The sequence below is a fragment of the Tupaia chinensis genome, unplaced genomic scaffold (genome assembly GCF_000334495.1).
Source record: "Tupaia chinensis unplaced genomic scaffold, TupChi_1.0 Scaffold149333_1, whole genome shotgun sequence".
NCBI lineage: Eukaryota > Metazoa > Chordata > Mammalia > Scandentia > Tupaiidae > Tupaia > Tupaia belangeri.
In genome coordinates, this window is record NW_006209177.1 from 1,119,164 (window position 1) to 1,133,209 (window position 14,046).

At 36.5% G+C, this 14,046-nt stretch overlaps 1 non-coding gene across 1 annotated transcript; it reads left to right on the forward strand.

Moving 5' to 3' along the window:
• Nucleotides 1-3,070: 3,070 nt before the first annotated feature.
• On the forward strand, nucleotides 3,071-3,177 carry LOC114006639 (U6 spliceosomal RNA). Its single transcript, XR_003548346.1, has one exon. It is a non-coding gene; the product is annotated as a U6 spliceosomal RNA (small nuclear RNA).
• The last annotated feature ends 10,869 nt before the right edge of the window (nucleotides 3,178-14,046 follow it).

Sequence of the window (14,046 nt, forward strand, 5' to 3'; positions counted from 1 at the left end):
CAAAATAACCATCAGATGAGGAGTTCTTCAACAGCTAGTCTCTGGGAGACATTTGAGGCCTTATTCACACCACCACGAAATCTTCTCCAGATTATCAGTCTAGTAAGCTGGCAATTTTTAAAAGAATTATTTTATTTTATTTACTATTATTATTTTTTAATTTGACCACAGAGAGATAGAGAGAGAGAGAAGGAAAGTGAAAGAGCAAGCCAGCAGGTCCAGAACTAGAACCTTGGTTGGCCATATGGGAGTCCAGCACCTTAACCACCACACCAACCACTGGCCCCTAGCATCTTAATTAAAGAATCCAACAATCTTTCGCTAACATTGCCTTGAAAGGCCACTACACTCATTAATTTGACCATGCCTCAAAGCTACATATTTCAACATCCACCGATTATCTTTCCTCTTACACATTTTGATTACTATAATTATATTTCCCTTCCTTTAGCCAACTGAAGATTACCATTTTCTCTCCTAAATCCTGTGCCCTCTGTGAGCATTGGGAAAGCAGGATCTTTTCTCATTCATCCTGCCATCCTCTGTCCCAGTATTATCAGAGTACTGTTGCAGCTGTCTGAACTAGATCAGGACTGTATCATCACGGTCTGGGCCTTCTCACTCACCTGCCTTGCACTAGAATTATAAACAGTCTGGTTTTTCCTTTCACTGTCTATATCTGTTTGTAGGTGAAAACAAGTTTTATCAGCAATTTTGTCAGAGTACAGATTTTACATGTCTGTGCCTAATAAGATCATGTTTCAATGATGATAAATTTTCAGTATTTGCCTGGAGTATTCTCATATTTGGTGAAACTTTACCCATTACAATTTATTCATTCATCAGATATTATTGATCACCTACCATGTACCAGGCACTGCCCTGGGAACTGATTTAACTCAGTCCTCCAGGTCACTGTAACCCTCTCTTTACACATGGACCAGAACATGAACTTAAGGAGACTGTAAACAATTATATAAATGGGACTGTTTCTCAGCAGCATGACACCATAAATTATCTCATGTTACTCTATTTCTCTTTATTATTAGAAATGAACTCAAGGGACCAGGAGATGACATAATGGTTACATCACAGGACTTCCATGTGGTCGACCGGTGTGAATCCTGGACCCAGCATTTTAAACTCAAGTCGTGCACATGCATGTCTACAATCCCAAGAGAAGAACAGAGAAGAGAGGATTGTGGAGTGGCCATCCCTCCAAGGGGGATGATTTCTTGCATTCTATCTCTCTGTCTCTCTGACAAGCACATGTGCCCTATAGCAAAAATCTCCCCCCCCCAATAAAAAGAAATGAAATCAAGATCATGTCATATTCAAAATTCAGATTATGTGCTGCAAAATCAGGAAGTATATGATTTTATTATTTGAAAATTAATCTCTATTATAATTCATTGAAACAAATAGACACATAGCCAGTGCCAGTGTATATATACAGAGAAGAAAATACAACATCCTGACAATGTGATTGGAGGGGTTATTCTCTAAATATTACTGCACCAACACTATTACGAATTTAGATTATTTTCATTTGAAGATATTTTTGTTTGGTTTTACACTTTATGCAGAGTTGTAGTAGCAGTGTGAATTACCTCTAAGTATCTGGTTTATAGCATATACAATATCATGGGGTAAACTTCAATTTCTCTGATTTTTTTTTCAGAGACCATAAATCTTTTTTGAAATATGCCATGGGAGTAGCATGGTAGATGCATGCAAAGTAACTCAAAACTGTATATGAAGCCTCATTTGCCCTGCCTAATTTCTTCAAATCAAACTTAACACCCTGGAACTAGCAGATGGCATAATGGTTGCATTGTCAGACTCCCACGTAATCTACCATGGTTTGAGTCCTGGACCTGGTGGCTTAAAACCCATGCCAAGCACATGTGCGTGCGTGCCCAAGATCCAGAGAAGAGAATGGAGGAGAAAGGATTGTGGTGTGGCCATCACCCCTGGAGGGTGATTTAACATTTTCTGTCTCTCTGTCTCTCTAGTGAGCACACCCGCCCTATAACAAAAAATCTCTCTAAAAAAAAAAAAAAAAAAAAGCCTTAACCCCACATTTTAAAAGGAAAAGAGTATCAGAAAACGAAAGGAAAAGTTACTCAAAACTGTTTCAGTCCATTGCACATGGCAGACTTTCACTACACATTTGTTGATTTTGATGAAATGATAAGCAATTTTTCCTAACTAGTGATACAGCTTTTGAGCCTGTTATGTAGTATATTTGGGGCGTTGGAAAAGTCATAACATGTTTTTCTAGGTTGTCTATGCCAAAATGTATCATGACTTTTCTGACAACCCAAAGCTTAGACTACTGAAAGAAGTCAACAATTTTAATAATAATTGAACTGTTTTCGTATACTTGAAGAATAAAGTTAAGGGAAATATTTCTTCAGACTCTTATTTTTCTGACTGAAAGTGTAAGTGTAGTAATGAAATTACATTAAATTTAACAAATGGTTTCAGATCAACACCAGTCAAATCTCGTTACATTGAAAGATATTAGATTATAGATAAGAATAAATCTCTACCTGGAAATAAGTAATAGTCATTTTATTCCTTGGGATTATGCAGGTAATTACAACACATTGCCTCTAATTAGTGAGGAATTATTGACAATCCCATGAATAGGTGGTTCTTCCTTTCAGAAGATGCTTCCAATTGAATACGTATTCTACTTTCCAACTTCTTTTTGTTTTACTTTATGATATTTTATCCTTTGATTCATAAGAAACTGTTTTTCTTGCGAATGTAAAAATCTTTGCTTCAACTAATGTCTTAGTCATTTTTAATACAATATTCTACAGAGATGATCTTCAAGCATATTTACTGATGAACACCAGTCTATATCTTACCTGAAATCCAGACTTCTATAACTTCAGTTATTTTTTTTTTTTTAGTAATTGATTCATTTGCCTCCATTATGGGCACTTACTGCGTGTAAGGCTTTGCTCTGGGCAGTTATACATTACTCTTTCTTATCCTATCCCATCCCACTAAATACTCTGTTGAGGTTGATCTCTAGTGACTATAAAGAAGTCATGTTGTGCTCGCTTCGGCAGCGCATATACTAAAATTAGAACGATACAGAGAAGATTAGCATGGCCCCTGAGCAAGGATGACACGCAAATTCGTGAGGCATTCCATGTTTTTCTGAGGGAGGACATTAAGGAGAAAAAAATAGAGAGACATAGCATTAATGGAACAAAGAAATGGAATCTTCTGAAGATAACTTTATAGTATTATCAACTGGACTGGGGAGAAATGTACACATGTTGGAATATTCACTTTGCAAGCTAAATAATGTGATTGAATGTATAGAAGAATTTGAAATAAAATTTAAAAATAATAAAAAAGAAGTCATGTTAATGTCACATTTCAAGGTATTGCTTTCTATGTATCACTACCTTATTTTTCTATACTGTTCTCCTAATATTAAAGCCAATAATGTCTACCAGATAAAATCCTCTCATTTTCCTCTTAAGTAACTGTGGTGGACAGAATCAAGGATGACACTCAATTGTCCTTGTCTCATGGTAAGGATATTGAGATCTTGCTTGACTTGCTTCTGACCAAAGAAATACAGTAAGACTAATAGTAGTCCTTTTCTGTGATTACCATATATATGATTGTGGCAACCATCTTGCTAGAGATCCTTTCACTTGCTGGCTTTGATAAGGCAAGTGGGTAGGTTGATGAGTGCCAAGTATGGAATTAGAGGGTGGTTTCTGGCCCATAGCCATCAAGAAACTGAGGCTTTTAGTCCCATGAGGTATAAAAAACTGAATTCCAACAGTAACCATATGAGCTTGGAGGCAGATCATTCCCCAGCTGAGTTTCAGATAAGACCACAGCCTCAGGTGATACCTTGATTTCAATCTTATAAGACCCTAAATTAGGGGACCCAGTTAAGTTGTGCCCAGATTCCTGACCCACCAAAATAGTAAGATAATAAGGGTCAGGCAGTGGTGCAGCAGCACACAACTGGATTCATATGGGAAGGGCCTGGGTTTGCTTCCTAGGTTTGCCTCCCAAACACATTACATATGTTTGTAATCTGAGGTTAGGGTAGATTGTGGTATGAAGACCCTATTGGAGATGATTCTCCTTTTCTCCTCCTCTCTTTCTTAGAAGTAATAAACATTTAAAAAGTGGCAATGAGATAATAAATGTGTACTATCTAAACAACTAATTTTGGGGTAAAGCCATTATACAGCAACATATACCTAATGCACCAATTCCATTTTAGTGTTCTTTATGATTTTACTTGTCTTTTTTTTTTTTTTAAGAGGTTTTTGCCTTAAGGTGCATATGCTCACTGGAGAGAGAAAGAAACAGATACAAAGAAGGAAAGTGAGAAATCATCCCCCAGGGGATTGTGGCCACACCAGAATCCCTTCTACCTTCTCCTCCCTGGGTCTTAAGTACACACAAACACACATCTGGTGTGATGTTCAAGCCACCAGGTCTGAGACAAACCATGGTCAGCCATATGGGAGTTAAGCCATGTGACTGCTTTGCCATCTGCTGGTCCTGGTTCTACTTGTCTTTACTCTTTGCATGTTCCAAACTTATATACCTTACAAATCTACTTTTCTCTTGCTAATTTCTGTGATATTTATGTAATGGCATTGTCTCTTGCTTTTACTTAATAGTTTCCAATTAGACTCCCTCCTTAGCAGCATCTCCCACTTTTGGTTCAACCTCCTCCTGTTTTAAGAACTGCTATTTCAAAGAGCAGATAATGCCATTTCCCATCTTAAAACATTCACTTTTCTTCCCAATTCATTTTATGAGACCAGTAGTAGACTGATACCAAAACCAGGCCAATGTAGTGTAAAAGAGAGTTACAGAGGGAGTGTGGTAGTTAAGGCACTGGATTCCCACATGGCCAACCATGGTTCAAATTCCAGATCCAGTGACTTTAAAATCACACACGGTATGCATGCATGCATACCCAAAGTCCTGAGAGGAAAATGGAGGAGAAGGTATTGTGGAGTGTCCATATCCCCTGGAGGGTGATTTATCACTCTTCCTGCCCTCAGTGCACACGCCCTATGGCAAAAACCTAAAACAAACAAAGTTCTATAATAAGAAGATACAAAGATATATACATGTTAATTTGGATAGAAATTTTCACCTTGCTCCTCAAGAGTGTTGTATCAGTTTATATTTCCTAACCCTTTCCTTTAGAAAATAGCACTTACTAGATGTGGATCCGGTAATGATGGCTGACTGAAAAATTCACACCAGGTCTATTTGAGATTGATTAGAAGAAGATTGAAACAGGAGACTTTTTTTTTTTTTTTTTAGTTTTGCTATAGGGTGCTTGCACTCACCAGGAGACAAGAGTGGGAGATAGAGAATCATCCCATGGGGGTATGGCCACACTACAGCCCCCTTCTGCTCCATTCTCCTCTCAGGATTTTGAGTACACATGCATACATGCCCAGTGTGTTTTCCAAATTGCTGAATCCAGAACTTGAACTGAATAGTAAGCCATGAGTAATTCAGCTTCCTTAACCACTACCCACCTAGCTGGCCCAGTCTTCATTTTTGAAATAACTTTTTATTTATAATTATTTTAGGGGCAATGTGATATAATCACATTATCTTGAACTTATCTAATTTAAACTTACATTATTCTTTCATATCTTCAACTATTTTGTTAATTACTTTTACCTATAAAAATATTAGGTAAAATATTTCATCTGTTTTATGGATTTATCTTTTTTGCTGTTTTTTGTTTGTTTGTTTGCTTGCTTGCTTGCTTGTTTTTTTGCCACAGGGTATGTGCACTTGCCAAAAAGACAGAGAGACAGTGAGAGGGAAAGTAAGAAATAATCCCCATGGGAGAAGGCCATGCTGCAATCCCTTCTCGACCATTCTTCTCCTGGGACTTTGGAGATGCACAGACATGGACCTGACATGAGTTTCAAGCTGCTGGATCCAGAACTCAAACAGCTTTGGCCATTGGGGAATCCAGCACCTTAACCACTACGCCACCTGCTGGCCCCTGGATCTATCTTTCAATCAATGCATTCAGTGATTATAGTCATATTATTCTACTCCTTTTTCTATTTTTTAAAATAATATATTTGTATATTATTTACTCAGGGTAATCTGTTATTTGCTTTAATATAGAATTTATTATCTTAAATTTTCAGGAAAGTGAAGTGTGTTAGGTGATCTGGAATCTAACATCACCAGATACCTGTAAGACCAGTGCGGTATAATATACAAATAAGAAAAAAATCACATCTTTTTTGAGCAGAAGTTGTCATCTGGTAAAGACAGAGTAGTTTCACTGTCAGCTGTAAAATAGTTATCAACCTATAGATACTACGTGGGTATTAGTGCAACATAGATTTTAGAATTCAGAGATGGAAATAAACCAATGTTAGTGAAAACAATAACCTCTAAAGAAACCCTTTCTCACACAGCAGGGATTAATCAATAATGTTTCACTAAGAAAATGACTCCAAAATCTCATTGGATCCATTTGAAACACTTAACTCTTCTGTTAATGTAATTACCCCTCTACTGCATGTGAATTGGCCTTTACACAGTCATATACTTCTTTACCTTGGATTTCTAACGCAATTCACTTACCTCTCTGACCTTCAGGACATTTTTTTCATTTTTGAACAAAAAAAGGTTAACGATACAAAAACTACAAAGATTATAATGGCAAAGACGTATGTACTTACCACCTAAAACATGATAAATGTAATATGTTGTCATACCAATGCCATATTCTTAAAATATAAGCAGCAACATTTTCCTAACATTTTCCTAGTAATATTTTCTCCTACAATCTCTTCCTCGATCTCATTCTCCTACCTTAGCTTTTCCCAAGGAAACTACTGAATTTTGTTTACCCTGTCAATCCACATTTGAACACATACATATTTATCTTCAAAAATACTGCATATTACTATTTTAATATATGTTTTTTTTTAATTATACGGATGGTATTTATAGCGTGTGTAACTTCTTACAAATTTCTAATTTCCCTCAAAATCACATTTTGAAAATCTCTTATTGGTGCATAGAAATCTATGTTATTATTTTTAACTACTTTATTATATGTTATGAATATACCGAATTTTCTTTGTTTATTTTCCTATTGATGGACATTTAAGTTATTTCTTTTTTTTTTTTGGAGAGGTTTTCACTATAGGGCACGTGCGCTCGCCAGACAGACAGAGACATAGAGACAGAAAGCGAGAAATCACCCCCCAGGGGAGATGGTCACGCCGCAATCTCTTCTCCTCCATTCTCCTCTCGGGATCTTGGGCACGCACGCATACGCGCCCAGTGTGTGAGTTTTAAGCCACCGTGTCCGGGACCTGAACCGCGGTCAACTACGTGGGAGTCCAGCGACATAGCCATTAAACTAACTGCTGGTTCCTGACATTTAAGTTATTTCTAATCTTTATCTGTCACAAACTACATTACCTTATGATTCATTTCTCCTTGAATGTAAATAGGAGATTTTTCTCTAAGAACCACATCTGGAAGTGGAATTATTGAGTTTTAATGCATGCCCATACTTATATTTTCTGGCTATTTTTCAACTGCCCTCTGTCTACGTTTCCCTCATTTACACACTCGCCAGAAGTACATACTTGTTCCTGGAAGACTTCATAATTTTTTCCACTCTAATGAAAATGAAATGGTATTTCACTCATTTTTAAATTCTCATTCCTTAAAATCTATAGAGATGTAGCTTCCTTTCATATATTTATTCACCACTCAGTTTCCTCTATCTTGTGTTTTAGCTGGTAACCCCAACCCCCAAAAGTGCAAATTTCCTGTTTGTATTTATTGCCTGTTTCTCCTGTATTGTTCATATTCTTATTCATTTGTAGTATGTCTTCACATATTTTGGTTAATCTTATCTCCATTGTATATATTGGAATTATCTTCTCCTAATATGTCATCTCTTTTAGCTGTTTTAAAGATTTTTTTTCACATGAATATTTTTAAATTTTAATGTAGTCAAATATTTTCTTTTTTAAAAAATCCCTTTTTCTCATAAAATCATGACAATTTTTTCATACAAATAAATGTTTACGGTTTTGTGGTTCACATTTAGATCTTAATCCATTTGGAATTTATTATTCTCATGCATGATGAATGTGAAGTAGGGATCTAACTTTAAGTTTTGTCTTTACTTATCTGGTAACCAGTTTCTAAGGAGCACATGTTAAATGGTCCTTCCTTTCCCTTCTAATCTCTAACACTATCTCTGATACATACCAGGTTTCCTTTTATGAGTTATTGGTGACCCATTTGAAACGATTACATTGCAGCATTTTTATTATATTTCTCTGCTTTACTCTATGGAGTTTCTTTCTGGTAGATCTGACTCTCTCAGGTAAGAGTAAGAAACCGAAATGCTTCAGTACATCCCTCTGAATTTGTTTTATGATAGTCAACCTCTGATTTCAAGGTATCTGTCAAGTTAATAGGAAACTGCATCATAAGATGATGAGAACCAATTTCAAGGTCACTTCCTATTGCTTTCAAGGCAGCAATAGGAAATGTTCATTATACTATTGGGGAGGCTAGGGCAGCTCATAGAATTGATAAAATGTACCTAGAGTATAAACCAAACAAAGGTCACTGACCAACAGTATAACTTTGAGTGAGGGTCATAATATTTCACAGTCCCATTTTGTCATCTATTAGGTAGTCATAATAATACATCTAAGGCCAAATAATTATGAGAAATAAATGAGACAGGCGTGCAAAATGCTGAGCACAGTACCTGTCATATAACAAGAATTTGGTAAACCTATGTTCCCCCCGACACACATGATGAACACTTACAGTTGCATTTAGCAGTTAATTCTATTCACTCTGCTTCACAGCAATCTCCCCATGGTTTTGGAAAGGTCCCCTCTCCCACTTGCTGAGTATGTTCTGCTATGCAAGGACTACAAATTATGAAGAGGTGGGCTTATCAAATGCTGTCTACAGAAATGAGTGACAAAGAAGCTTTCCAAAGTCAGCATCCACTCCTCGCCCTCAGGAGGTGCAGCAGGATGTTAGTGTGACATGGTTTTCCAACTTCAGCCTGCATCAGAATTTCCTCAAGGGGCTTTAAACACAGACTGCTGGGCCCTGCCCCCAGAGTTTCTGGTTATGTGGCTCTAGACGGAGACCTAAGAATTTGCATCTTAATAACAAGTTCCCAAGGGATGCTGGTGCTACTAATCCAGGAGATCACCCTCTGAGAACTACTGCTCTCAATGTCATTAGATGTGCTTTACTACCATTAAACACTTCCTGGTACCATTCCCATTGAAATGCACTGCATTGGAGAAGTTTTGTTACAATTTTCCATGTAATGACCATTCATACATTTCTATAGAAGATTCTAGAAGAACATATTGTATGATAATTATGTTACTTCAAGTCAATTTGTGACACTGTCTGTGAAACTTAACTATTTAAAAATGATGGAGCAAATAAATTGTTTCCAACTGGGGAGAAAATGTTTGTTTGTTTTTTTTGATAAAGGAAAGTACAGCTTCTTTGCAAAGCACAAGTAAAGAGAGTAGACGGCTCATGCTGAAAAGACCCGGTTTCCCTGATGTGTTCCCAGCATGCATTTTTTAAAAATAATTATTTATTTAATTTTACTATTATTATCATTTTTTTAACTTGACCAAAGAGAGGCCAAGAGAGAAAGTAAAGCACCAGGTCTGGGACTCGAACCACAGTTAGCCATGTGGAAGTCCAGTGGCTCAACCATCTGCTGCTCCCACCCAAACACATGCACTTTTAAGGGAAAAATTAGGGGCAGAGGATCCAGGCACATAATCAGTTCAATGATTGGTTTAAGAGGGTGTGATCATCAAAATGCACATATTTTGACACTACATTTGTCCAATTGTCCATTTGTCCAATTGATTTGATCAGAGAAACCACAATGACACATCCAGTATGTTCTATATTTTACCACATTCTCAATACTAAATCTTTGATGGAATCATTTAAGCAAAACAAGTGGATGAGAAGAAATGCCTGCTGGGACTAGAGTCAGATAATGAAAAAAAGAAAAATCTGCTTCTTGACACTACATTTGTCCAATTGTCCATTTGTCCAATTGATTTGATCAGAGAAACCACAATGACACATCCAGTATGTTCTATATTTTACCACATTCTCAATACTAAATCTTTGATGGAATCATTTAAGCAAAACAAGTGGATGAGAAGAAATGCCTGCTGGGACTAGAGTCAGATAATGAAAAAAAGAAAAATCTGCTTCTGGTAAAACAGGCATGCTGGGACTAGTTTCAGATAATGAAAAAAAGAAAAATCTGCTTCTGGTAAAACATATAACACTGAGATCTAATCAGTTTAAGAGACAGTTTGGGCATACTTGAAATAACATCAGAATCAAAGTACTGCTTCTAATTACCACTGACTAGCCATGTAAACTTCAACAAGCATTTTAAGCACTCTGATTTTCAGTTTTCTTATCTTTAAAGTGAGGAAGATCCTATGTATGTCAAAACTCTTTGTAAAGATCATGCAACACATGTTAAGTCGTTTTCTTTCTCTTTTCTTAATAAAGATATTTTTGCTATAGGGCACGAACATTCCCTGGAGAGACAGAGACAGAGAGACAAAAAGTGAGAAATCACACTCCAGGGGGCGTGGCCATACCATAATCCCTTCTTCTCCATTCTTCTCTCAGGATCTTGGGCACGCATGCATACTCACCTGGTGTGAGTTTAAATTGCTGGTTCCAAGACTCAAACCATAGTAGTCAACTATGTGGGAGTCCAGCGACATAACAATTATTCCATCTGTTGGTCCCCATGAAGCCATTTCCTAAACTATAAAGTTTTATATCCATATTAAAGTATCTACGTCAATCCTCACTCTTGTAAGGCACTTGACAAAACAATATTTCCCCAAACTTTCTCCTTCACAGCAACAATTGAGAAAAGGAACAAAACTGACTACTCGAGGGCAAGATGATGGTGCAGTGGTAAAACACATGGGAAGGTTTTGAATTTGTGGCCAGAGACCTCTCTGAGTACACAGGACATGTGTATCCCCGTGATCTGGGCTAGCTAAAGCTGGGGGTAGATTATGGCATCAAGATCATGTCAGGGGTGCTCTCTCTCTCTCTCTCTCCCCCTGTCTCTGTCTCTCTCACTCATGGAATAAATAGTAAACAACAACAAAAGAAGATGGAAGAGAAAAGCTGATAATCTCTAGTCTCCTAAGGTTAGGTCAGCAAATGAAAATACAGAATGTATAGTCAAATATGAATTTTAGATAAACAACAGATAATATTTAGTACAAGTATTTTCCTTGCAATGTTTAGAATATACATATAAGCAAATTTTCCCCCACTGTTTCTCTCAAATTCAAACTTCACTGTGTATCCTGTATATATTATCTGGTAACCCTAACCTGAGAAGCTTACATTCCTATTGATCAGGAAAAAATGCTCCACTGTTTCCAGTCTCCTCAAACCTCCAGGTTCTCTGTAAGCCTTGGCACTTAACTCCGAAAAGTAAATGACCTCTTCTATTTCATTAAGAATATGTTCCTAAGTCAATTCCCACAGCACTTACACCAATTCAACCAGAATGTCTAATTCCCAGAGTTCTCCATTTGCCTCTATTGCCATTTAGTCTTTCATTTTCAGCTACCTCACAGAAGATGGCCTATCAAAGTAATTTGATCCTCATAGCAACATTGTAAGGCCTTAAGGATGATTTGCACTATGCTGACTGCAACAGTGAAGAAGCTAATTAAGTGACATAGGCAGTATGAGACAGAGTAAGATAAACGCTTTTTCTTGAATCCTTATCCAGGGCTCCTTTCAGTCGACTCATATCTCCATCCCTACACCTGACACCCTAACCACAGCCACCACCAAAAAAAGAAAAAGAAAAAAAGGTGGTTGTTATTTGTTCACACAGATAAAATTAGATTAAGTAGTAAATATACATTAATAAGTATAAATGAGAACTAATTGAATCAAGGAATTGATGTTATTTGACATAATGGCTAACTGTAAAACAAATCCATCCTTTCCAACTGCTGCATCTTAAATATTTAGAAGCCCCAGGAAACTGATGACTGGATTAAAACAATGTGGCACATACACAAAATGACATTCTGTTCAGCCATTAAAAAAAAGTAAGATTCTATCATTCAATACAAAATGGATGAATCTAGAAGACTCATTGCTAAGTGAAATTAGCCAGACTATGAAAGACAAACACTGTAAGTCCCCACTCAATATATACTGAATATCTGCACCCTATGGCAAAAATTAAAAGACTTGAAAACATAGAAGTAGCAAGGACAATTGTAGATACCAGAGACTGCCTGAGGAGAGGGGCTGGATGGGTGGGGCTCAGAAAAAAATCTGTTTAATAGACACAAGAATGCTAGTAATGGGGCAAATGAGTTGTGGAATGGCAAACCACAACAGAGTAAAAGCAAGAGAAGAAGCCATTTGTGTGTGTATATGTGTGTGTACCTTAAAAAAAACCTAGTAGAGCAAAGATTGAAGGTACACATAATAATGTGGTGTTCTTTGGAGACAAGAAATATCCTTGATTTGGTTATTGCACACTGCATTCATGCTTTGAAAAATCCATGTTGTACCCCACAAAGCAATACAATTAAATGTAAATAAATTATTAGAAAAATTTGAATATGATTCAGAAGCCCCACATGAAGGCTTCTAAGCTTTTCCATGGCTTATGAGTGTACCTGACTTGCTCGTATGTCCAGTTCAGCCATGCATGCAGAAGAGAGCACAGTGAACAGCAGAAATTTCACTAGTCACCATGGGAGCAGATTTTTACATGTGTGTTACCAAAACTTTCTGTCATTGTTGGCTCAGTTTGGAACTTTTAGTTATCCTGATTCATAAAAAAAATACAAAGTAGAACCCAAAAGCCATATGGATTTCAAGGTATGGCAGAATATTCCATAAGCAAGTCTCAAGCACATGCCAAGTATATATTTACTTTTTCAAAAAAATTTTGCTATAGGGTATGTACACTAGCCAGAAACAGACAGAGGGAGAGAGACAGTGAGTGAAGAGACAGAGAGAACACCTCCTAGAGGAGATGCCCATGCCGCAGTTCTTTCTCCTCCATTCTCCTCTCCAGATTTTGGGCATGCTTGCACACTTGCCCCGCATGATTTTCTTTTTTTTCTGTTTCTATTCATTTTCTTTTTTAAATTTATTTATTATCATAATCTTTTTTATATTACATTGAATCATATATATCTTTAGTGTATTCTATTTTTTTCCAGCATAATTACCATGTACATCACTCGACAATGACATTACTATCTACATGATCATCATAAAATAGCTTTTCATCATTTTTCCCAGATTATTATTATTTATTCTCATTATTTTCATTCCTCCAATTACTAGATATGATTTGACTTGAATAAAGACTTTATCCAACATGAAATGCTTCTCAGACCAGTCCAGTTGAGAAAACTATAAATATTTTTTTTCTCACTCAGTTCTTACACTTTTATTTTTTTGAATTCTTATTCACAAAAAGAGTCTTCTGTGTTCTAAATTTATTCAGTCTATGTCTTCAAACTAAGTTTCTTTATTCTAATTGAACAGACAACATTTTGATACCAGCACTGTTATTATTTTAAAACTTTTGGTCCCATGTTATTTAATTTCCTGGTTTTAAATGTAATATTTTGGAGTGAAGATAAGCTACTGATAACATTTTCACCAAAATAATTTTCAATTGTGGTTAATATTGTCAAGTCCTTTTTTCAAGTCACTGGGTCTGGGCGTTAAACTGCACAGTCGACCTTGCAGGATAAAGCTGCTTTAACCACCATGCCACCGGCCGGCGCCATGCTTGATGTATCATTATTTCCTTTATTATCTTTTTACCTCATATGATGATCACATGGGAAAGAGCTCTACTTCTTAGAAGAAGCACTATAACTGTTACCTCTTACAGCTCTATTTTTTCTCTAATTTTTC